The 26891-nt window shown below is 40.8% G+C and overlaps 1 protein-coding gene across 2 annotated transcripts in view; it reads left to right on the forward strand.

Moving 5' to 3' along the window:
• Positions 1 to 26436, forward strand: part of stpg2 (sperm-tail PG-rich repeat containing 2) — a 145424-nt gene extending 118988 nt beyond the window's left edge. For both annotated transcript variants that reach the window (XR_015116450.1, XM_086206243.1), the window contains one exon: positions 24948 to 26436. The gene's annotated coding sequence lies outside the window, so the exon portion shown is untranslated. The remainder of the gene's footprint in view (positions 1 to 24947) is intronic.
• Positions 26437 to 26891: the final 455 nt, after the last annotated feature.

Genomic DNA, 26891 nt, shown 5'->3' on the forward strand with positions numbered 1-26891 from the left:
ATTTTATGTGATGAAAGAATTCGTCGGACACAAGAGAAACAGGCTGGAGACTCGGAGATGGCTTCCACTGGACACTGCAGTGGATATATCCAATACAGATGTGAGATGAGGTTGAGTCAGCTCCCCCAGAACATCTGAGTTCCACCCCTCGTAAACCCTCACACCTGTAATGTTGAGCACGAAGTGACCTCCATGCAGTCTAGACACAGCTGTGCATCAGGACAACACTGGTGTCGTAAGTGTCAGCTTCACTGTCCGTAAGTGTTCTAACGATGAATTTACGATTATAAAAGAATCAAAAGAAGACGCCACAGTTTCACTCCCTGCCCCAGATCAAGGCCCGGGGTTCAGGTCAGATCTTGACCTTACAGATGATGTACAGGGATGAGGCCTAAGAAAGTTGAAACAGGGCACCAGACGAAACTCCGGTAAATGGGTTTACAGGAGGAGCGAAGGACACACAACTGAGGATCTAAGACGGCAAACTAAACTGTAACACACAAATGACACAGCAAGAAACTGGAGGGAGAGCACCAGGATGGGGAAGGGACTGACTGGACAACAAGGACTGGGGGACACGGGTGAGAATGGTTAAAAAAGGAGGGAAACCAGACAAGGCTGGAAGAAAGGGATTTTCAAAATAAAACAGACTTAAGTAGAAATCATCATCCAAGAGTTGAAGGGAAGGTCAAAACTGAGTCCGTATAAAAATCCAACCTGAAAATCAACAGCCAAAACTAGACCGTCTGAAATAGATTAAGTGCCTAATGTTAAACTAAAGCTGACAGAATATACTTTGAAGTACTTGTTTTGTTTCACCAGCTTTCATGCCGTATCACCTCCATATATGCATGAATGAACGTCTTGTATCTACAGATCTTGTGAAACTGCACAAGGTGAATTATACAGTCCAAATGGTTCCAAATGGTGCGTGTACAAATGTTTTCTGTCAGTGTTACACTCTTCTACTCATCCGATTCTATGTGATTTTACATGAACCTTTTGTATTGTTGAAACTGTGTTGCTGCAGCAGAGCAAGGTTTTCCCTTGTTAAAGAGATCATGCTTGGTTTTGCCGTGACTACTTTCCACACAGCAACCACCAACTGCTTCGTAAACTTTTCTGACTCAGTTAATTGTCTGCAAGCATCAGACGTGAGAAAACAATGATGTGTGAAGAGAATATTGATTCATTTCTGATCTACGGCCAGTTTGACAGTTTGATTGGTGTTTCTCGGGGCTGTGCGCTGTGCTAACTGAACCATGACCGCTTCAGATGTACTACACAAATCCTCCTCAACGTAACGTTGTCGGGGAACAGGTACAGAAAATTAGATGGTCTACTGTATGTAAGGTACCGAACATTCGAAATTATTCCGAACGAGGGCAAAAAAAAAAAAAGATCTTTAAAGCTAAGTTAAATAAGAGAAAGTGTAAAACTTTTCTTCAAAGTCTACATGTATTTCAGCAGAACTACAAGCACTCTTGAATGTCCCAGTACATTCACTTGTATTGTGAACCAGTGAGCAACAGAGGAGAGATTGTTCATGGCCTTTCAAAGAGAAGAGAGAACATCAATTATTCACTTCCACTTGCAACATTCATCAGTCATCCTTGGGAAAAAAAAAAAAAGTTACATGCCACAAATACTACAAATATAAAGCAGTAATATCACAATAACATTCACGCCTTGACTTTTTTAGTAATTGTCTGGTGTTCCCTCCAAGGTGCTTCTTTCTGGTTCAGTTGTCACTCTTGACAAGACTAAAACAAGTCTTGCTGTTCTCTGTTGGCTGACTGCAGGAAATGCAGAATCAGAATTTGGCCATTAATGCATGATTTTTGCAGAATACTTGACTGCTTTGTGTGTTTACTCCCTACAACTATGAGATGTAACTTACTTGTGTTTTGATTGGGATATCTAGTGTTTCTTTGACAATACTGAATTTGCCTCATCAACAGTGGCAGTTTATGTTCTCATTTTGACACCAGCATCTTTTCCCTTTTCTGCTGTCGAAGTGATGAAGTACTAGGGATAACAACTCCCACCCCCCACTGCCGCCCCATCTGGCCCCTCAGTGTAACTCTTGACCACAGTCGCCACAGATACTGCGACCCTATCACCTCTGCCCAGGCTTCCCACAACAACCATGGCAACCAATTTGTCAGCTTGCCAACCAGCCCATCACTGCAACCCCATTAACACATTTGTCTTTGCTAATATGGCTCTTATTACCGACTAAATTCAGTTGTTTTTTTTAATCTTGAGAAACTTATTGTCATCAGAGTAATGATAATAAAGCTAAAATAAAACAATGGGGCCAAACTACATTCATGAATTAGATTAATTCTGTATGTGACACAGGAATTAGGAATAAGAGGAACATTCCAGCTCAGCCCCAAGCACCTGTGTCGGTATTCCACTTGAATGGAATTAGTTGTTAATCCGACAGCCTTTTCACTGTTCAGTCAGATTACTGCGCTATCATCAGTTCCATGAGGAGAGGCCATCTGCTCAAACATATCTTACAAGATGGCTTTGGGATGATAAACACTCTAGGAGGGAGCACACTGCTGGTTCCAATAAAAGCCAACATGTAGCCTTAATGGCTTTTCTAACTTTTATAATAACCCAAAACCTGGACTTTAAAATTTAAAATATGCTTTAAAATGTTCAGCTGTATCTTTGGCTAAGGGCTCAAGATTACTCTGAGCTTTTCTCAGTGCTGTTACTTCGTTATTTGAAATTTCAGGCCTTTTTTTTCCCTAGTAAGGCAGCTTCAATAGCTCTACAGAGAGGCAGGGTTAGCATAGATGCTGTTAAGAAGACCTAAGGTTAGCAAAGATGCCTCTAAGAAGACACAATGTTAGCATAGATGCTGCTACGAGAGACAAAGTTCACGTAGATGCTGCTATGAAGACACAATGTTAGCATAGATGCTGCGAAGAAGACACAGTGTTAGCATAGATGCTGCGAAGAAGACACAATGTTAGCATAGATGCTGCTAAGAAGACACAATGTTAGCATAGATGCTGCTATGAAGACACAAGGTTAGCATAAATGCTGCTATAGAGCGGGAAGGTTAACGTAGATGCTGCTATGAAGACACAAGGTTAGCATAAATATGTGTGCATGTAGCACAGCTACTTCTGTAGCATCAGTTGTATCAGAACTGGAGAGTATTTATCTTTGGAAGAAGAGCAAAGAACAACACTGAGGGTTATATTTGATGGGAAGGATTTATTTGCTTGTGTTTTACATTGTTTTTGGATAAAAGTGTCTGCCAAATGAAATTATAGAATTTAATACCGTCTGGCTGCAGCATCTGTGTTAGCTCACTCATCTTATTGGTTCAAGTTTGGTCGTGATAGACGCTAATAGACCGATGGTTCCTCTAATCATCTGCCAAGTACCTTTTAAAAGCGTCTTCCCATTCCCAAACAGTTTTATGGGCAATTAATTGGAATTTCCTGTGAAATAAACCATTTGACATGCCAGGTTAGGCGAGTTTGTACGTGTGGTGGCTGGTTTTGGCCACTAGGGGGCATCAGAAAAAAAAACTGCTGCACTATAACCACTGTAAGTTGATACAGTGAAGTTGTCAGTAAACAGCTTATTTTTCCAGCCGGACACTGTCACCATCGAGTCCAATATTCACTCTCCTTTGAGTCTGTTTTGGGCCTCTGTCTACTCCAGAGAGGGGGGGGAGCCACAGCTTCACTATCTTCAAAAGCAAGTCAGCCCTGTATCTTCTTGAACTTGGTGCTGAGCAAGTGCACCCCCCATACCAGCTGAATGCTGCGGCCAGAGTGAACAAAGTTCTGAGGCGGACAGGTACAATGGGCTGAATCACCCTACAAAGCTTTGTAAAGATTCTTCACTAAATATCTTATTTGAATATTGAGGAAAGCTCAATTCTTTAGTTTCATGCTTTGACTCCAATAGAGTAGGTTTTTTTTTTACAAGTCTGAGTGTAAAAAAAATACTTATATCGGTCTTTGTATAGGCCCACAGTTCCTTCAACAAGCTGTTTTAGCTCCAATCTTCGGCGCCACCAAGAAACGTCCCTGTGATTGGCCAGCTTCTGGAAGCCTTCCAGGGGGAAGCTCCCCTATTCTTTGTGGATATGCTGTTCCTGGAATAGACAGATGACCAAGTAAAAAAAATGTAAAAAAAGAAGACCAAAAGCTGACATCGGCACGGATGACCACACCACACCACACCACACCACACCACAACACAACACAACACACCACACCACACCACACCACACCACAACACAACACAACACACCACACCACACCACACCACACCACACCACACCACAACACACCACACCACACCACAACACACCACAACACAACACAACACAACACAACACAACACACCACACCACACCACAACACACCACACCACACCACAACACACCACAACACACCACACCACACCACACCACACCACACCACACCACACCACACCACAACACAACACACCACACCACACCACACCACACCACAACACAACACAACACAACACAACACAACACACCACACCACACCACAACACACCACACCACACCACACCACACCACACCACAACACACCACACCACACCACACCACACCACACCACACCACACCACAACACAACACACCACAACACAACACAACACAACACAACACACCACCCAACCCTGCTGAGCCACAGCAGCTTATAATGATTTAGCTTTTTATATTGAAAGCAATCAGGTTTCCACGTTAGATTTTTATATTGCTTTAATTAAATACTTGTATCGGACAAAACATTAAGTGCTTCATTGCCCATGCCAGATGTTCTTACCATGTACGATGAACCTCTCTTGAAAAATGAACACCTAACACTTGTGCTGATGTTTACCCGACTCAAAACACTCGCTTTAGTAAGGAAGAGGCCACATGTGATGGACTTTTTTTTTTTAATCATTATCAATATCGCATTTATTCCCCTTTGTGTTGCGTCCATGTGTGACTTGTCCACAGCATAAATAAGTACTTGTAAGTGTTGTATAAGAACCAACTGACGCTTATCAAGTCCAAAAATAGTTAAACCTTTCCAACCCCCTTTTTTTTCTAATCAGACAAGAATATCTTCATTAGCAGCTCGCCGTAAGAAACCATCTGCTGCCATTTTTCCTGGATTGACAGGACGATGCACAGACTGAAGCTTTCTTTATTGCAAAGACAGTTCATACAATAAGAACCTGAGAACACAATGCATGTGGAATATGATATGAGGAATATAGCAGTGAGATAACAAAAAGAGAGTGAAAAAGGAAAGGCCGCATTCGAAGCTGGGGCGACGGGAAAAGAGAAAATGCTGACAGCACTGGGGAGAAATTGAATGAATGTGGGCAGACGAGAGAAGATGAAAGCATTGGGAAAACGATGGAGGGAGGATGGAAGAAGGAGGGATTCAAAGTGACAGACAGAATGAAAGAGGGCTGAGGGAAACAACGAATCACAAACTGAAATGGAAATGCATGCATGAAAAAAAAGAAGAAGAGAAATAACGGTGCTTCAGTGAGCAACAGCAAGCTCGTACCTACAGTCAGTCTGCAAATCAAATTGAGACATAAGGTAACTCAGCTGAATAAAACCACAAAAGGACAGAGACAGATAAAGAGGAGAAGTTAGAGGAAAAGATTTGCATTTCTGTTTCTGGTCTGATGAATCATAGTCCATTTAATGCTGCGATTAGCCAACACTCTCTCTCAACACTCTCTCTCTCTCTCTCTCTCTCTCTCTCTCTCTCTTACTCTCTCTTTGTGACTCTCACACACACACACACACACACACACACACAACACGCAGAAACAGAGAGTTTCTAATGGTCGTATGGCGGTCAGCCATTAGACTTCACCATGACAGTCTAATAGAAGTTCCCATTAAAGGCGGCCTCCTCCTCACAAAAGCAAACGGTCCCTTTAATTACTAGATTTCCCCATGAATACGGCGCTTGTCAGGGTCCCTAATGACTGTGACTGGAGCATTATAGGGAGCCATTAAAGAAGAATTGTTTTCCCTCCACTCAGGGCAACGCAACGCTGATGTGGGGAAAACACATTTCTTTACTACGCTAATGTATCATTGTATCACAAAAACACACACCGCTGGACTCAAGGAAACATCAGTTAGCGGACAAAGAGTGGGCACATAAACACACACACGAGAGATGACGCATGACCATATTTTAATCTTTTTTTTTTTAAACTCCACTTAATCTATCCGCCTCCATGTGTGTAAAAGAATCGGGCCGAGTCATTTAATCTTACACGTACCAAACACAAAATGGCTTCATTGACATGTACTATGCAATTATGTCCAAGCAACATTTCAGAATGATGGCGGCAGTTCACTTAGCATTTTAATACTGTAAAATGTATCTGATCCTATTACCATATGTAGGTAGAATGGCGTTGTGCTAACAATCACCAGAACAAGCAGGTGCTATACTCAGCATGTTCATGAGGAGCCAAGGCACTTATTTCTCCGTAGATCCTCCTGTTAAAGGGTTCTATGAGCACCTACCATACAATACATCTCCTTTAAAAGGAAGGCTGAAGAACATCTGAGGTACATGCACTGCAACTACACAGTACCTTTTTAAATACCAGTTTAAATATCTTAAATACCAGTTTAAATATCTTAAATACCAGTTTAAATATCTATGCAAGATTCTTAAGGTGACACATCATTCACCTGCACTCCCATCTTAAACAGAAATGAAATATTCATCAATATTATATATATATCTATCTATCTAGTATATAAAGCCGAGCCATACAAATATTGGTTGATTTTGCATTTTTAGCATTAATGACCTGAATTATTTTGTAGGGAACCTGGATTTTCAGACCGCACTCTAACTTTAGTGGTTCTGTCTTTCTCCCCCATCACGGAGTGAATATTTAAGATGTCATATGCAACCGCATGTACCGCTAGAGACAACAGAGAAACTGACTACAACAGTTACAGGCTCAAGATCAGAACCCTGCATCTGTCTTGAGTCAAATTGTGAAGGTCATTTTACTTTCCTTATTGTGACATAGATGTGAAATGCAACAACTAAAGCACAAACTGTTATCTCTGAGTATTTGTCAACTTTTTTGTACTTCATTATTATTATTATTATTATTATTATTATTATTATTATTACTATGTTTATATTGCAGTGATTGAATATAGCAGAAGGATGGCTATTATTTATTTCTCTGAGACTTGCCGGTGTTGAAGGTCAGAGCTCTTTCATGACAACTCACTCTCTCTACTCAAATCGTGGCCATTAGGGTTAGAGTTAATAAAGTGTGTTTGTTTTCCGTTTTTCTGTTTTGTTTGTTTTTTTTTAATTATGAATCAAAAATGTTCCAAACAAACCTCATTTCTGGCACGAAAAGCAACGTTCATGGTACAAGAAGTGAGAATTTCAAAACCATGAGGAAAAACAATCCGCTGAAATCTGAATATGGCTCAAATTCTTCTCTATGCTTCGCTGCTGAATATTAATCGAGCTGTCGGTCTGACTCAGTGGAAACAATTCCACCAAAATCTGTCCTCGCTAAATATTAATTCACGAAGCAGTGGTAGGCGAATACAGAGGGGTAGCTGATCACGTCGTTGCTCTTTGGAAGCAGGAGATGGACAGAGAGAGGTCGGGACAGTTGCTGGTAGTGGGGTGACAGCGCTCTGGGACACCTTCTGTCTCTATGTTGGCTTTGCCAAGACCTTTTCCTAATGGGGGCTCTCCCAGCATGACGCTTGGCACCGCTTCTGACTCCACGATGTTTACAAATGAAGACACATTGTTCTGTTTCATATACATGTGTTTGTAGTTTTCTCCTTCAGAACGTTGTCCTTGTTAACGTTTCTAATAACCCTTTAAAAAAAAACAAGCAATCCTTTTAAAGACGTTTGATTTTTCCATTATAAAAAAGACTCGCATCACCAGTTAATTGGAAATAAAATCAATTTTCTTACACAGGAGTCAGGTTGTCCCTCCCTAGTAACCGGCTTAACCAACACAACAATCCTCAAGCAGTAGCAGTATGAATGAAACTGGTTAATATGGTGATGGTGCGAGGTTAACCAGTAGCAAGTGGCATTCCTGTCATACAGTGGACTTAAATTTAAAAACCACTAAAGAAAAAAAGGACAATTCCTTACGTTGAAATTGCAACATTCTTCTCTTTGTCGTAGTTGTCGTCATAAACGTGTGCGTCGGGCTGAAATCGTCCTTTTCAAAGTCCAGTTTCAGCAGCACTGTCGATAATTCAGCTTTTTTTTCCCAACGTCATGTATTGCAACACCACACCAGAATGATCAATGGTTGTTGGTGTGACGATCAAATTCACACTCAGCAGGACAAACTTCTCAAAGTCAAACAGGGTCTTGGTGTGTGTGTGTGTGTGTGTGTGTGTGTGTGTGTGTGTGTGTGTGTGTGTTTGTGGAGCATCGTGAAAATGTTCTTAAGTGTGAAAAATAACGTTTCACAGGGGCAGGGGAGGCATTAACAGTCAGGGCAGTTGTGTGTGTGGTGAAGGCTCGGTCAATTGATGCCAGGCAGTATTAAAGTCAAAGCAGGGAAATTGACTTGTAAATACACTTGGTTTTGTTGTCTGCAGGGAGAAGCACAGAGGAGATTAAAAAGCTGCAACAGACTAATGTTAGTGGCTGAGGTGTTATCTCCCCGGGGACGATTGGCTATTTCTCCCGGATGGTTTTCCTCATGTTTTGTTGGGTTTTCTTTCCCAGGTACTGTGGAATCTAACCTTCTTTCTCCACCTCTGGTGTCGACTTTCTGCAGGCTGAGACCATTGAATTTAGTCAGCTTATTAGTTTAAGGACACAGTTTGTATCCCCTTCATGTCACAGGAACATCACGAGTGAACAAATGCGCGGTGTTGTCTGGTGCTGTGTCGTTGTGTAGCGTTGTTCTTATGTTAAACCATTACATGTTAATGCTTTTTCCGCTGTTGTCAAATTACCTCTATGTTTATGTGACGTGAGAGAATTTCATCAGCACCAGGAAAGTTTTTATAGAAGTGTTTATGGCTCATTGACATCCTGTCGCTGTGTTTATGACTCACTGTGTCCGACACACAACTAAACAGCCTGACTCCCTCAAGGGCATCGGAACCGATCAATATAGACAGAAGCAGACTTTAATAATCTGGCAAGACAAATTCTCTCAGCCTTAATGCTGGGTCACATATCACTCACAAGTTTATTTTCATAATGCTGGAAATACATGGGTGGAGCTTAATGCACATACAGTATTGAGGGAGGCTAATCCAAGGAAGACCCCCTTTAATTTCTGATGTGGATTAGACATAGCAACACCTGGGCACAAGAGGAAATGGCTTCTTTTTTTTAACACTTTGGTATATTCCAGATCCAACCCCTCACTGGTCAGAAACAACTAGAGGACTTTGTTATGGGTTACCATGACGACTGTTTTTTTTTGGGGGGGGGGGTTTCCTAAGGGTGTAGCCGTTGTGAGGGGGCCAACTATTGCAACAGGACTCCACATTGGCAACATCCAAACTTAGCAAGTTCTATGAGCACCCTGACCTGAAGACTTCTACCAGATGATTTTAAGTCATAGCACCGCCTTGTGGTAACAGGAAGTAACCCTAATATAACAAACATCATTTGACTGCATCAAAAATACACTGTACTGTCTTCAAGTGATGTACGGCAACATAACGTACAGCAAGTGTGTGTGAAGTGGACACAGCGAGTGATAGTCACGCACCGTGATGCAAGCGGCCACTCATCGCTGCTGTTAGCTTAACCCAGAGCCTGAGCCTGTCGCTTGGATTCCCTCTTCTACTTGTGTCTGATATAACAGCGAACAGAGAGGCACTCGCAGCAACATCCGCGACGGAAGGTCGTACTCACAGCAATACCTCTCTGTTCTTGCTATTATGAACAGACAAAATAATTTGATATCTTTGCACAGTTATAATTGCAACAACAGTCAGATGAGCACAGCGTGCTTGTATTCAAATAAACCTCCATCCTTGGTGGAGTTTCAGTGATAAGGAAATGTGCCGGGGTTTGAACACCGGATCTTACACTATGTATCAAGAAACCTTGGCTGTAACTTTGGAGATAAGAAAAGGATCAAAACTTGAATTACCTCCTCCTACCTCGCTCTTGCAGTATTGGTAACTATTAATTATATAAACATTTGAGGTTGAACACATGGATCACTTCATTGATTGTGAGCCTTGTGCTGTCCTCTCTTATTGACGGAGCGGTGATGGTTGTTGAATTCTATGGTAAAACACAGTAAAATGGTATTGTGACAACTGTGATAGCTTTGATTCCAGTAACTGCTCTCTCAGCAGGGTGAAAATGGACCTCAGCTTAGCCTTTTCATACAACAAAAAGCACTTAGTGGGAATGCTTATGAATAAAAATGCACAGGCTGCTCCAAGACAAGCTTCTGACAAGTTGGCAGTCTGCCATTTTGATTATCTAAATTCACCCCTAAAGAGCTATGAAATAAGAGGAAAACTATCAAGCGACATCCCTTTGGCAGCCACTCAAGATGTAACTGTTGTGTATTCGACCAGTAATGACTTCTCTCCTTCTTGTCAATACCACCTTATCTAAACCTTATCATCAGAGTGCGTGTCAAGTTGTGATTTTTCAGCTGTAGAGGTATAGATTAGCTGCATCTTACCTGCTGTGCATCCAGGAGAAAAGTTGCTGTTTATGATTGTTTGGGGTTTGAACTGGTTTGTATCGATGAGCCCCTTCCCTGTCGTCCCCTAACTTTGAGGTTATAGTCCATCGTAGTTGCATATCAGCTCACACAACACTCATGAAGTTTAGAGACTCAGAGCCAGAGACTCATGCTAGCTGTTTCTGGTTAGCCCTATGCTAACCTGAATGATGTGGCTAAGCCACGCAGCTCCTCTAGATTTTCTAAACGTAACAAAACCAAAATAATCAAATTCTGGTAATAAAAAAAGTAATTCTGAGGTGATTTTGTGGCACTCAAAACAATGTATCCAAAGGAACAAATATAAAAACTGTAGGTGAAGACAGAGCCTCTAACATTGGCTTGGTGGCTAGCGGTGTTGGCTCACACCAAGGTCCTGGGTCAAGTCCCGTCTCACCCAGGTTCTTTTTTGCGTTAACCTTGCATGTTCTCACCATATCCGAATGGGGGTTTAACAGTTCAGTAATTGGTTTGGTTTGCATTTTTTGGGGGAGGGGGGGAAGGGGGGTTGTGGTCAGAGTTTCTCTTTGAGTAGCACACCACAGGAAAGTAAACATCTGCTGCAAATGAGAGAAAACTGTAGAGTCACTCACCCTAAGATTAAATGAATAAATTACACAAACATACTGTGTGTGGCTGTCATTAATGGGCTAGCCATTTATGTGCTGCACACTCAGCAGATACACACCCTGCGGAACCAAAAAGAGAATTGCTGTTAACGTGTGTATTGAACCTTGGGTTGTGTATTGAACAGTTCTGCATTTTTACGGATCAGTACATCATCGCTAGTTTCCTCTGGGCGCTCAGGTTTCCTCCACCATGTCGGACGTGTGTTGGTGTCGGCGCACCAACACACCGGCTGATCTTTGTCGTCTTCAACTGTCACTGCCAATAGATGGAGACAAATGTTTCATACTACGGCTTTAACTATTTACAGGCCTCTGCAAAACTCACACTCAAAGTGTGGTTTATTCAGCAGCTCTGTGACTCAGCACTTCTGCAGTCTTATACAAATGCAACTGAATAATGTAGTATGTAGAAGTACATAGAAGAAAAAACTGTCCCAGCTAATAGAGGGAATCGGTACCCATTTAATCTAATGTGGGTGTTCCTAAATTATCGTGAAAATCTACAGATTTATATGAAATTTTTATGTTTTTAGGATAATTTTTCTCCTCCCCCGTGATTTGTTCTTTAGATCTTCCCAAATAAGGGTCTTGTTAAAGGGACTGAGGAGTTTTAGCTGGTTTTCTGCCTGTTGTATAATGTTGCAAGATCAAAAGCAGCAGGACCATCCAAGTCAGTGGCCACACAGGATATGAGGAGGCTGTGTCTGGTGCTGGTTGAAGGGTTACTCAGCCAGCACCAAGAAACACTGATCATATATCAGTATTCTGCTCTCGTAACTTGCAAGCGCTTGCCCCGACAATGCTGCACTGAAAACATGAAACACAGAGGAAATGTTCTGACCGCGGTTTATTTTGATCTCCCTGTGCGCTGTCATTTGCCCCTGACAGCTATACGGTGAAGAGGACCAGGTTATCTTTTAATTTCCAGACATAAATGTATGCTTTTCATCTCAATGGTCCTCGGGGATGCCAGTGTCATTTGAAGATGACTCACTGTGCTCTTGGTTGTACTTTTATCATCTCTCAGATATCTTTTCTTCCTCTATCACAATGCTCTCTTGTTCCTCTTGAACTTCAATGGAGGAAATTGAGTCACACAATCATGGGAAAGGATGGAAATGTGGTATGATATGTGCAGGCCCTTTGCATCAATATGTTGCCACTTGTGCGCATTAGATGTTATCTTTTATATGTGTGTGTGGGTATAAGCTTGGATATTGTGATGACTTCTCTTTTCCTCTCTTATCTCCAGACACTAACGGACAAAAAAAAAAAATGCTTTGAAAATAAAAATAAAATCTCTCTGTTATTACATTCAGACATGCCTGCCTGTGGGGGGAAAAAAAGCAAGTGAAATTATGGAGTCAATTTCAATTTTCCCTATGTCGTAAATTATATTTTTTCAGTAATTGATGTTTATATTAAGACAACTATTAAAATTAGTATTCGAAATTCAATCAAGAAAACGATTTCCATGCTAAGAAATTAGATTATTTAAGGAGGCCGGGGCCCGGAGAACAGGAAGAAGATCCATTTGTTTGGAATTTTATTTGATGTCTCATAAAGCCAAACAGCTTCCCATAATCATGTTTCCGGGATGTGACGCCCATATCATTCAGACCTCCATCAAGGACAAATAGCTGGTATGGTGAAAGTCAGATTATGTTGTCATTTAAATGTGCATTTGTTGCACGTGTCGTCTGATTTTCTCGATCCATCGCTTGCAGCCTGTCCTTATTTGACTATCTTCACTTTCCTTACTCTCAAACACACACATTTCCATTTCCTCCATCTTTCTCTCTCCTCTCCTTTCCTTCAGATATCAGTCATACTTCAGCTTGGCTGGGCAGGGCCATGACTGGGTAGAGAGGGGAGGTAATTGAATTTCTCTCCAAGAGTGACTCACATCTACTCAGACAATTCAGACATAGCCAGGCGCAACGTAATAGACAGCGAAGGCCTCATGTCAGCTTAGAACTGCAATTAACTACAGGGGGACACAGACGCTTGAAGCCTGAAGAAGAAACCCAGGGAAATAAATGTGACTGCACCCCTCTTCAATTTTACAGTCCGTGTATTCATGGTTCTTGGACTGATGCGACATTAGAGCAACTTCTCCCCGAGTGAGAGGAAGGGGGGGTGTTGTTCTTGGTCCTGTTCAGGTGAGGATGAAGCGTCTCCATTTGAACCGACCTCGACACAGAGGACTTTATTATAATATTTGTAAGTGAACTTTATTGCAGTAAAGTGCAACGCAAAGGCACAAAATATGAAATAAATGATCATTTTAATTATAAGTAAACATTCACAAATCAATAAATAAAAAAAATAATAGTGGAAATTGTTTTTTTTTTGGTGTGTTTTCATGCAGTAAATTGCTTTCCCCCCCATTTTAATTATAAGAGAAAAAAAAATGGCTAAGAGCAGAACATTTTGACCTGAGAAGAAAATGAGAGGTGCAGAATTTCTGATGAATGCCTCAACATTTTTACAAAATTATTTGTATGGAATTACAGATCATATCTGTGCTTGTGACATGTATGATCTGTTAATACTCCTCACTGAGGCACGAGCAGAAAGATTCAGAGCTGGTCCCGGCATTTGACTTTTAATTAAACTTTGCGACCCCTTTTCTACAAATTATTTCACCTAAAACCGCACATACAAGCATACCCTGTCTAGGGTCGCGCCTACGACCGGAAGAAATTGTTGGCAAGTGTCAAAATCCAGAGTGGACGAGGAGTTAGGCAGGGCTACCGAGTCCCTGTGGCTGCTAAAATTCTATTTAAGAAGTTCCATTACTCCAAACACCGTGTTATGAACTCAAGAAAGTGACTGACGGTTCCGAAGCCCGAGATATGAACCGTTGTTATGTTAGAACGGGACTTCGACCTTTACTTCTTACTATCTATTTGTCTGTTTACATGTTGTTGTTTTTTTATATTTGGTGAAATGCAGTCTTAATTTCCACAATAAAGTATTATTCTATTCAATTCTATTTTTACACTAACTACAATCCTGATTGACAGTGGCTCTACTGGGGTTTTAATAAGACTTTGCAGAAATCTTCATTAGGCTTTTATCTTATTTTATTTTACTGGTCTTACTTTCTCCAACTTACTCTACAAAGATGTTTCTGTTGTTATCTCCCAGGGTGGTTCTGGCAAATATAATTTGCATACTTTTTCATTGCAGCTAAGGAGACTTTTGAAAAGTTTTTTTTTGTAAATGAGAATTTGTAAAAGGACATTAAAGCAGGTGAATTATAATAAATAACATAACTGTACAGGGAATACTATTAAACTTCCCTTAGATTTATTCACTCACGGTGAAATTATTCACTTTATACGCATATTTCAACTGTCCTCTTAATTGTCACCTCATGTAATTTTCCACATGTTGCCCTATTGTTTCCGTTCTCTACAAACAAGGAGAGTTAAACAGCCTTTTGAGTCCGTGGCAAAACACGAAAACTCAACTCAAATCTCGCTTGAATGTACAGATCTGTGCAACCATTGTGTTCATCTCTCATAAGTGCTTCAGCAATATTGTAACATCTCGTAATGTCAATCTCCTATTGGCGGATTTTTGAGGTGGATTTGAAGCAGATTAACCATCTTGTTTTATAGTAATACAGGAGAATGTTGTTCTGCTTGAGAAGGTGCTCTCTGTGGCATTTACCGATGAAGTGGTGCAAGATCCAAGAAGCAGTCTATACTTTCTACTTATTCAGTGCAAATGAGAGAAGTAAAAACAAAGTTATTGACTGGTAGCGCTGGCTATTATTTGATCGAAGATTTCTAAGGAAAATGGATAGAAAGAAAAAAAATGTATCTTTTCATAACAGATAGCTGGGAAGGGACTTTTCAGAGGTAAACAATAACTGAGTCATCCTAGCTTGTGGAAGCAGCTTGAAGACAACATGGGATTTAGCAGCATTTTTTTGTTTCACTGAGTAATTTTTTGACATGTGCACTTGTGAAACATACAACTGAGTGCAGTTCCTCTTTGTTTTCTATCCATCCATCCATTTTCTATACCGTTTATCCGTTAAGGGTCGCGGGGGGCTGGAGCCTATCCCAGTTGACATTGGGCGAGAGGCGGGGTTCACCCTGGATGGGTCACCAGTCCGTCAAAGGGCCGTCAGGAGCAATTAGGGGCTCGATGTCTTGCTCAAGGATACTTTGACATGGTCACCGGGGAAATGAGGATTGAACCAGCGATGGTTCAGTTGCTAGACAGCCACTCCACCTCAGAGCCATGCCACCCCTCTTTCTTTTTATTTTCTATATCTATTTTTTCTTTCTGTCTTTTCTCTGAACTCTGAGTACAAAAGCACAAACAAGGACATGTTAAATATACTTATTTACCTGTAGGAATGTTGGTGGCCCTCAAGAACACACACACACACACACACACACACACACACACTCTTACGTTGCCATACGTCACGTAAACACTTGCACTGTGACCAACCTGAGCCATAACTCAATAGATTAATCCCTCCATTGCTCAGACTAGACGCCCGCCCCACCGTCGTGTTTGGTGAAAATTGGCCCCGCAGTTTATTGAGTAACCCTGCTGACAGACAAACAGACAATGATAAATTAACCTCGTATCATCTTCATCTGTGAGCGATGAGGTTGCATATTGCCTCTGCAGTGAGGTAATGCGGTCGCACCAGCAAAGCGTCTTTCACTTTGGCCTCTTGATACGTTTTCATCAACCTGCAAATTGATTACAGCTGCAGCCACTTTCCAAACAGCCAAGATAAAGAAATATGAAGTAATCAAGGCTTTCAAGGGACTCGCTAATTTTTCTGGGGAGTGTGTTTATGGTTACTGCTGAGGATGAGTGGTCTTCTTTTTGAAAGTTTTAATTTTCTTCACCAGTAACTGTGTGATATCACTATTAAAACAGTTCTTTTTCATTGGATTTTGACACGCTCACCATCTTGGGCAGAGAGGTGGATGGAAAGGAGGTGAAAGAAAAACAATTGCAAAAATGTCTCAATCTAAGTATTGTCACTTACCATAGAAAGTTCAAATGATTTGGTGTAAATAATGACAAATGTTCAAGATCTTTAATAGTGAGGGCAAAGAATGTTGAATTTATCATATGATTTATGCAAAGTCCCAAGGAAAGGAGATGCTGAAGAAGTGATAACGCGCGGAGACAGACATCTGATTCATCTGTGCTGCCATTATTATCAACACGTTCCTTCAGATGACAACTGAGTGGAATTACATCTCATTTCCCTGCAAATCATTTCTCCTCAAAACCCTGATGTTTTCAGATGCAAACAATTTATGAACATACACTGCAGACTAAAATGCAATACACTGGTACTGAATAAACTGACCAAGAGTAGTAAACTCCTGGTTCTGACCAAGTATGATGTACCCAGTATGGTAAATTAGTATATCTGACATCGCTTATCTGTTATCGTTTGCTGTGTCTGATACATCAGAAATCCTGTTCCAGACTTGGTCAGTCAGTTTTGTAGACCTTTGGAGCCAAAGGTTTTTCCCATAATGTGGTATAATGGCGCCCCAATGTTATCAAGAAATGGCATATATTCCTCCAAAGCAGTGAGGAGTTATGGAAATATATTGCTGTGGGGTATTGTGGTTGTCTCAGCGGTGCAGAGCCCATTTATCATTTTATGTGACACCTGGGGGAAGATACTCCCTAGGAGATTCCAACAGAGACTGATGCCAGACACTGTACTCTGTGCATACACAAGTACTGATGCACACATGCAGCACTGATGCATCTGGGCAAAGACATGGAGGTACAGTACAAGCCCAGCAGTTAGAGACGGGTGACAAATTACTGGGAAAAACGGAATGAATTATCTCCAGAACCTAACGAGTGCAGATGCTGCAGCAGTGATCATCAGAACAGTTTACTGGCTGTTGTGTATTTTCACGTGTCCAATGCCAAAAAAATGAATCTGACTAAATAAAGAATTCTATGTGTTAATTTATTTTCATATTCTTGGCAAAACCTTTGGTATTGAAATTAAATTAAAATTCTGGGCCACAGGGGCGGCATGGCTCAGAGATAGAGTGGCCGTCTAGTAACTGAGGGGTCGTTGGTTCGATCCTCATTTTCCCTGGTGACCATGTCAAAGTATCCTAGAGCAAGAAACTGTACCCCTTATTACTCCTGATGGCCCAAATGTCAGCTGGGATAGGCTCCAGTCCCCCCGCGACCCTTAACGGATGAGCAATATAGAAAATGAATGGATGGATGGATGAGGTGGCACGATGGTGCAGTGGTTACCACTGCCACATCACAGCAAGAAGGTTCCGGGTTCGAGTCCTGGCATGGGCACGTGGTCTTTCTGTGTGGAGTCTGCATGTTCTCCCTGTTCCTGTGTGGGTTCTCCTGGTACTCCAGCTTCCTCCCACAGTCCAAAGACATCAAGAGGGGATGAGGCTGATTGATACTCTAAATTGACCGTAGGTGTGACTGTGAGTGTGAATGGTTGTCTGTCTCTATATGTTGGTCCTGTGATGGACTGGTGACCTGTCCAGGGTGAACCCTGCCTCACGCCTGAAATCTGCAGGAATAGGCTCCAGCCCCCCTGTGAACCTTAACAGGATAAGTGGCAGAAAATGGATGGATGGATTCTGGGCCACTGATGAGCCCTGTATAAAATTTTACTGGCCCCAGGCCATCGGACCAGTGGTCATGTTGGATCCTGTACAGAACCGTGTAAGGAGTATGAATCAATGATTGTGTCTTATTGCCCTCACCATCACCAGATCTCAACCCAACTGAAGCCGTACGGGCAACATTTGAAATGGTTCTCTCTTTGGGTGCACGAAAATAGCAACACGTCGTTGGCATCATCAGAAATTCGTCTTTTTCAAATCTATCTGTATCCGTCTGAAGTTTTGCTAAAGTCTCCTCACCTTTGCTCATCATTTGTTGTTTATAAGGAGGAAACAATGTGGTAAATATCTAATATATAGGCTTTTGATTATGTTTTGGAAATGACGAAGTGAATAAAGAAGAACAAATGTGTTCCATTATGTACTATAATACAGATTAAATTCAGTTATAAAACTTTCAGCATATCAGATATTTGCATATAATCCAGTATCCTGCATCCTAGTGCCCTTCACCACCATTACCAGAATGTTTTGTGGTTTCTTGATTGTGGACATTTAATTCTTGCAGTCTCTGCTGGCTGCAGAAATTGATGAATTCCTGAACCTTGTTATTTTCTGAATTGTATGAAAAAGAAATAAGGAAGCAAGTAGGAGGAAACTTCATGCGTTTGCACTGGTTTGTCAATACTTGGCTTCTGCGGAAACAGCTCTAAGGCTCTAAGAAAGGGAAAAAAAATACTATTCTTACTTTCAGGTGATAAACATGTTATATTTCAATCTATGTAAAAAGAGCTGTTAAAATCCTACACTATCCCTTTAAGGCAGTATGCAACTTTATCACTTTTACTATTAAAGGTGGAGATTTAGGCAAGACGAAAACTTTTCCTGCTGAAATTGAATTTCCTTTTCTCATGCATATTCATGTCCTTTGTTTCAAAGAGAAGTTGGACCAAGATTTTCCTTTTTCTCTGTGACATTAATTTAAACTCTGCATACTACAATGGGGTCCTCTTGCTCTCCAGAGAGCCTCAATACTGTGCAGTTTAAGGCTCCAAAGACATGTGTTTTCAGTTTTATCTGTCCTTCTATAAAAGAACTCCAGACATAAAACAACTTTAAAGAATGTAGAATGTTCACTTCTTTATTGTTCCCTGTAAGGAAACCGCAGGAGTTCAACTGTATGACTTTTACAAGTGCTCTGGATGCTACTCATCAAACTGTTCAGTGACCCCTCTTTGCCCTGTGTGTGGGGTCATTGTCCTGCTGGAAGAGACCACTCCCGTCAGCATAGAACCATCGGATGAAGATGGTTGCTCAAAACAACTTTGTATTGATTTACAGTCCCTCTAAGGGACCAGTGGACCCAAACCATAAAAGCCATACCCCCACAGTATAGCAGAGCACTGGACCCTCTGAATGTACAGGTCAAGCATTCAGGCATTGTCTGGGTTTATGCCATGCATGACCACGTCCCCGTAGACCAGCGTCTACGGCTTTTGCACCACTGAACGCTTTAATGTTCATCCATCTATGTTATGGGGGCTTTATGAACTATGTAATTGTTGACAGACTATTCACGTCTTGCATTAACATTAGTCACCTGAGGAAGCGTTGCCCCTCACGTTTCGCACCAATGCACAAGCACCCTGGCATCAAATGTGCTCCGTCTGACTGGTTTTAGACAATCAACTTATGCCTTTAAATGCAGACATCACTTCAGTCACTGATCCTATTGGAACACTTGAGTATATCTGTGACTGAAGCTCCTGGCATGTGCCCCAACTATGAATTCTCTTTCAAAGTCACTTGGAGCTTTTCTTTCTTGACATCTTAATCTAAAAATCAAGATGGCCCTGGAGTGATAAGCGTTTTTAGACGACCCACAAAAGCAACATTGGCTGTTAATTGTTTGGTACACTTGTGTACAAACATCTGCAATCGTTGTTTCTCCTCTCATTTGTCACCCGTCTGCACGAGCCCACATGGATTCATATCACATATAGGGGAGAGATAAGCAGCGCAGCATATTAAGACAGGCAAGACTGAGGTAAAACCCAGAGGGTATGAGAACGGCTTGAGATATGAGGTTGTTCCATCTCAGCTCACTGACTCAGTCGAGGATGAGACATTCAGAGTGGAACAATAGGAAAGAAAGTGAAAAGAAGTAAGTTAAGGACATAAAAAAAAGGAGTAGTAGTCTCAAGATTTCATGTTTGTGGTGATTTAAAAGGATAACAATGTAAGCACTTACCATCAGCAGAAAACAAAATCAATATGCTGTCTGTGTTTTGACATTCTGTTTACTGATTATTAGAGGAAATGATCGCCAGTTAGTTTCCCAGGATGTTTGAAATGTCAACGCAATCTCAAATGTGGCCATTAAACATTAGAAATATCATTAAAGTGTACCAAACACTTGCCTCTGTTTGAGAACTTTGCTCAACTTTTAAAAAGAAAACAAAATGTTCTGATGAGAGCTGGATGTCCCTGATTCCTAATAAACCAAACTGTAGTTTACCTGTGCAAGCAAAGATAGTTGTTCTATTACTGTTCATGCGTCCAGAAGTATTGGGACACTAACTTTCTTAGAAAAAAGAAAAAGAGTTTTCGGCAAAGAATTTAATTTAGCTAAATAAATTTCATTTCATGGCATATTCAAGTGTAAAAGTCAAATCCATAATTTCAATCGGCACTATGGAATAGCTGTTTTGCTGCTAAATACATTATGAAAAATAATGTAACAAATAAATAAAAAGCTTTTCATGATTTTTATCACTGCATCCCAATTTGATCTCGGGAGAGATGGCGCCTGAGTGTTTTAAAGTCTTTATCAGCTGGAGCTGACAGAGTGGCTTCAGCAGCATACCGAGACATCATTCCCATCAAAATGATAATTTTCTCTTCAAAATGTTGCCTCTGAGGAAGGCGAGGTTGAGTCAACAAGCGGCTTGTCTGGTTATACATGATAAGACATGCCTGTGAATGGCTAATGAGAGAAGTTTTACACCCGTGCGCTTCGCTCAGGCATTATTGGATTGCTTAGATTGTGAGTTGGGCCTAAAATTCTCATTTGATTTTGCTAATCCCGATTCATGCCCGCGTTTGAAAAAAAAAAACAAAAACGGTAAAGGTAGCGAATATTCAGTCGCACGCTAAATCTGCAGTCAATCTTCTTCTGTTCTGTGCGAGGGCCTCTGCTACTATCCATGCTCAAGGAAGTAAAGGTGCATGCCAGCGGATCAATACAGAGCCTTGTGGGACTCGAGAGCAGTGTGGACTAAAAACTGTTTTATATCAAAACTGACAGGTCGGAGATCTCATTTAGAGTACATACAGCATAATCTTGCTTCAAAGATGTGGATTCTGGTTGTTAGGAGGACTTTTTACAAGCAAGCACGCAGACGTACACACGAACTGGTTAACTTCATGTAAATGTCTACGCAGGAAGTGTCATTCTTGGTTCAAAAACACAGTGCCACTGGCTGCTGTTGGTACTTGAGAGAATTATATTTTATTGTCATTTACCGTCAACAGCTTTTTAAAAAGACGTTTTCCACTGGAAATCTTTTCTTTGTGTCGGTACACATTGACTTTAGTCCCTCCAGGGGTTTTTCTGTGAATTGTTTGCAGCCAAAAATGCTTGAATTTGTCGATTGCCCTAAAATTTGTGGGATTTTCTTTGAGGTTAAATTTCAAGACCTGGCAAAATTTGTCATTGAAGGGGAAAATCCGTTTACTGAAAGATGCACCTTCGCCATCGTACGCATTTGTGTATGTATTTGTGTGTGATGTTGCACATCCCTGAAGTTGTGTGTTTGCCAGTATGTCACATTTCCCAACTGCATTTGAGGCCATTTGTTATTTTCACTGTTATGCCTTTGTATTTGTTGGTTTATGAATGAGTTTGATTCAACTCAGGTTAACTGGAAGTTTAGAAAGTTTGACTGGAGTTGAGGAGGAAATGGAGCTAGTTCACTTTGAGGTAAATGGTTTTTTTTTTTCCCAAAACCACCGACTTTTTGTTTTGCAATAAAAGGGCAGAAATCTTCCAAATACACAAGCCCCCTGCATGTTCTGTTTAGTTGGCCTGATTTTGCCTGAATTTATGCCATGCGGAATTGTTATTTTGACTGACTAAGGTTTGGAAACATCATTGATTCGGTTGCAGAAAGGCAGCATGTTAACAATACTCAATCAATCAGTCAATGAGTTTGTCAGGTCCAACCTCTTAAACCGGCCCCCTATGTCAGACCATTGGTCTTTAAACAATCACCCTCCACGTGACGTTGAACCAGGGATGTGGCACGGACAGAAACAGACTTCCAACTGAGAATCATTTCCTCAAAAGTTGTGCTGAGTGTCACGAAAAAAAAGGAAAATTTGTATCATGTACACAAATTAGTACATCAAATCTATTGTGACTATCTCTTATTCAACACTAAGAAAGCTGATTCAAGTACTCCATTCTATTAATGTCCCCTTCCGATAGTCAGTTGTTGATTAATGCTCTTGATAAAATGAACTTTGTGAGGAAAATTAAAATGTAGATCAGTTCCCATGATTTTGTCTTTAAAGTTGTACAAGTCCTAACAACCAAGCTGAGAGCCCGACAGCTCTGTGTCCACAGCACTTGAAGCCTGATTTTATCTCTATAGAATCTTACATTTGTCTAATCCCCCATGTAATTTCATTTGGATTTAAACCAATGTAATCTCCTCCTGCTTTTTCTACATTTGTCCTTCTGTGTCGATCACAGTCTCAATTAAAAGTCCTCTTCGTTCGTCTGCGGCGCACCACTCATGCACTCTCTTCTCTGGCGTCTGCCCCCGGTCCGGCTCATATTATTCTTGACCTCTCGGAGCCTTGAAAGCAATGAAATCTGACAACATGTGAATGTGACATAAAATGTGAGCGTGAAGGCCTGTTATAGTGCTCGGTGGTCCAAGAAGCAATAACATCGTATGGAAAAATCAATAAGATATTTAATTTATCTCACAATTTACAGACTTACCCAGTGATATGTCCAGTACGTGTTCACCGCACCTCGTGTATCATTTTCTCTGAATGTCGTTTATCGAATAACCAACTCCAATACGAGCTTTAAGATGCAGGTTCTTCATACTTGGGATTATTCAGATTTAAAAAAAAAAAAGAAAGAAAGAAAAAGATGTCAAAAGACTCCAAACCCGTGACAAGAAATCTGGATGCACAACAAGGATCTATAATGACTGAATAATTATCCAATCATTACTTTTCTTTACAGCAGCCAATTGAAAATTTGAAATTTTTATGCACCAGCTCCCACGGTGATATGATGTTGACTGTGAAACACAATGTTGACACATGCTGTCTAGTGGCTGTCAATAACAATTTATCCATGCCGATTCACTGCGGCGTTCATCCCAGGTGGCTGTTGCTGCGTTGTTAAAGAGCATGAGATTTTCAGGGTTCTAAAACCCTGTACATCAAAGATAAAGACGAAAAAAAAAGAAAGAACATTCAGAAAGCAAGAAAATAATAATAATGGGAAAAAAAGATGTATAAAAGAACGCACAGGATTCCTCTCAAGCAGAGTGGGACCACAATCATCAGTCGCCTTGATCTATTATTGGCTGACATGCTGCGCTGACCTTTACTTACATTATCTGCCGTCATTTCACCATAAACCACAGATTTATGACTTTAGTGAATGCCAGAGCCCTAAAAATCTTGTCTACTTCTTCTCTTTGTCATCCTGTCCTTCTCTCTCTCTCGCTGACTTTTTTCAAAGGATGACACCCCCCCTTCACAATGCCATGCCTTCAACCCTGTAACCCCCCCCCCCCCCTTCTTCTGGCTTGGTGTTTAATAGCGGAGAAGGTCAGAGTCGTTAGTGGCATATAATAGACAATGTAAATTAGAGGGCCCGGCTTAAAGGAGATTAAATTGCAACTATGTCAGGGCATAATGTCTCCTGTCCAGTTAGAATATGCCAGCTTGTTCGCCTCATTGTTGTGTATCAAATAATGATTAAACTCACAAATAAAAGAGGATTATAATGATAATCGAGTCCATAAGCAAAACAGTCTGACTTCTAAAGTTATACAAAGCTTTTTTTTGAGAGAAAGAAAGATGCCACGTTGTCAGGTTTTGTCACCTTGTCACGATTCATATCTCGGCAGGAAGGAGCCAGCAATCACACCAGACGTTAGCGGTCACCCATTAGCAACATGTTGAGTTTTACTGGTTCAGTGTTCTCTGCGCTCAATAATGATTATACTGGCGAGCACTAATGATGGACATCTACATTCACATCTACCCATTCATAAACAAACACTTGCTGGCAGGACATTGAGGCGTTTCACATGTTGCTCTCGGTTACTTTGCGGAGAATTATCGGATTAAATGGCCCCTCAGCCATCTGAGCTGTGCAGACTACCTCGAGCAACTGGTTACTTTAGCTACTTAAGGGCTATCAAAGCCCAAATCTGTGCATTAACCTGGTTTAAAATGTAATCAAATTAAGTTAATCCAAACCCAAATTTGTTTTGTTGCTGTGAGTTAATCAAATTTCATGTGTTAAGTGTACAGGAATTGCTGAGGAACATTAGTTACAGAATCATCTGGGAAAAATATGCTGTTGTTTTTTTTGCTTGTAAGCATTGCTGAATACTGTATAATGTGAATAACTGTACAGTGTGTTGATAAATTGTAATGCAATTAATAGGAATTATATAGTATTTCCCATCTTAGAAAAAAAGGTTATTTTGAAATGATGCATTCATGATCTTTTCCTGAGCTGGTTTTTACTTTCTCCTCAACACATTTTTACTAGAAATTGTGCACAGATGACTATTTATATATAAATGATGTTGTGATACAGTTTACCTTTAGCCAACGGCTGATGCTGCTCCTCTTGATTGTTCCTTAAGTGATGCTATCTCACACAGATGCCGCCTCACCATCAAAGAAAACGTGACGGCGCTTCGGCTGATAAACCTCTCAGTCAGTTCTCATGAAAATACCAGCCTTGGCCAAATAATACCAGGAAAGCTCGGATATTCCCCTGATACAATTAGCAGTTCTTTCATCAGTTTTGTTTTTTTATTTCTGTCTCCAACCAACGTTACCTTTTCTTTTGGTGAAAGATTTGCTTTGTGTCCAAACCTCATTAACACTGTTCCCCTGTTTGATGGTAATTGACACGTGTTCTCCTGATCCTCCAGTCTGCCCCTCCATACATAACCTTGATTAATGATGAACAAAGACAGAGTGCCATTACATGCATATTGACTCTAAATCTCCAACATCAGGCCGGCTTCAGGGTCCGCGATTAAAACTCATTTACAGTAATTATCACTGATGGCAGGCGAGACAGCAGAAAGGAGCAAGAGTGGTTTCAAGGACACGCAGTGACATTTTCACTTGTTTATTTCTTTCTAGTATTTCATCATTTAAAGCTGAAATAGGTTTCTGGGAATGCTCAGATTTGTGGGAAGTTCAAATGTATGTCCTAATGGATTCTGTGGTCAGAGGAAATGTGACTTTACTTTATCGTTATTATTTGAATGTGCAAGTTTTGTGTGTATTGCCATCCCTGGATTGATTTTGTTGGTTTTCTCAGTACTTGTGGCATCTATTGCGAGTACGTCCATCCTCTGTGGCTCTCGCTGGGTTTTTTTTGGCAGGTTTTCCCTCACTCGGGTCGATGGTCGCGGCACAGAGGATGTCACATCTTGTACCAGATTTTAATGACCCTTGAGGCGAATCTTGATTTTGAGTTTATAAATAAAATTTGATTGACTGATGCTGATTGATATTGCACAAGTATTCCCCGCAGACAAGGGTCGGCCATCAAGATCTTCAGGAGTGAGTTGCTGTGGAAAATGTATTGAACCTAAGGGGATTAAAAATCTAATAGCCATCATCAATCAGAGTCAACGTTCTGCAACACGCAAGGTTTCTGCTCAACACAGGTTGAAATACAAAGCACAGATCAGTACAGAAAGCGATCCACTGTTTTTGCTTGAAAGCGCAAATGAAGTACGTTTAAATATAAAATTATCTCCATCATAGATAGAACAAGAGCAGCTTCATTGATTTTTGATGCCGGCCTGCCTTAGACAGGCTTGCCAGGAAACTCTAGCAATGATGGTTTCACCGCAGGTGCCAGTCAATGTAGAAGAGGCTGCTCATCTGATTAGTTATGAAACTGCTTATTACCTGTAGTGCAACTCAGATTTTTAACGAGTAAAAAGGGCACCTCTTACTCTACTGATATTCTGCCTTCATTTTACTCCACAAAACCACCAGCAGTTGTAGAAACTCATGAAAAATAAAGAGTTCGGGACATCAAGCCTTTTCCTATTTTTTGACGAGCTGAAATATTTTAAAAAGAGAAAAAATGTTGTATGTTTCGATGATATTATGGTATCCTGTAATCCCAAAATGGATGACGACCCAATGATGACACAGTAATAAAAACGAAACATTAAAAACTAAACAAAACATCGTACTCACTCTTGTTGTTGTTCTGCCATGTTTGATTGTTTGAAGTTTCTAATGAATAATTTGGGTTAAACTGTGTAAGCAAATCTTCCTTGTCTCACATGCAAGTGTAGCACGCACGCACGCACACACACACACACACACACACACACACACACACACACACACACATACGCACGAGCACACAGATTAGAATCATAAATCGCATGTGTGAAATCACAACAGCATAAATCTTTGTCAAGGACCGATTATAATTAAATCCTAAGACCGATGACTTTGTGGCAACCTTTCTCTCTCCTTCTTGCTCGCTCCCTTTCGCTATTAAGTTCCATCACATCTTCTTTACATTATCTGTTACTTTGAATATTAGACGTATTACCCCTTTA

This window comes from Aulostomus chinensis, chromosome 6 (assembly GCF_037954235.1).
Source record: "Aulostomus chinensis isolate RoL2024-O1b breed Wild chromosome 6, RoL_Achi_v1.0, whole genome shotgun sequence".
In the NCBI taxonomy this organism is placed as follows: Eukaryota; Metazoa; Chordata; class Actinopteri; order Syngnathiformes; family Aulostomidae; genus Aulostomus; species Aulostomus chinensis.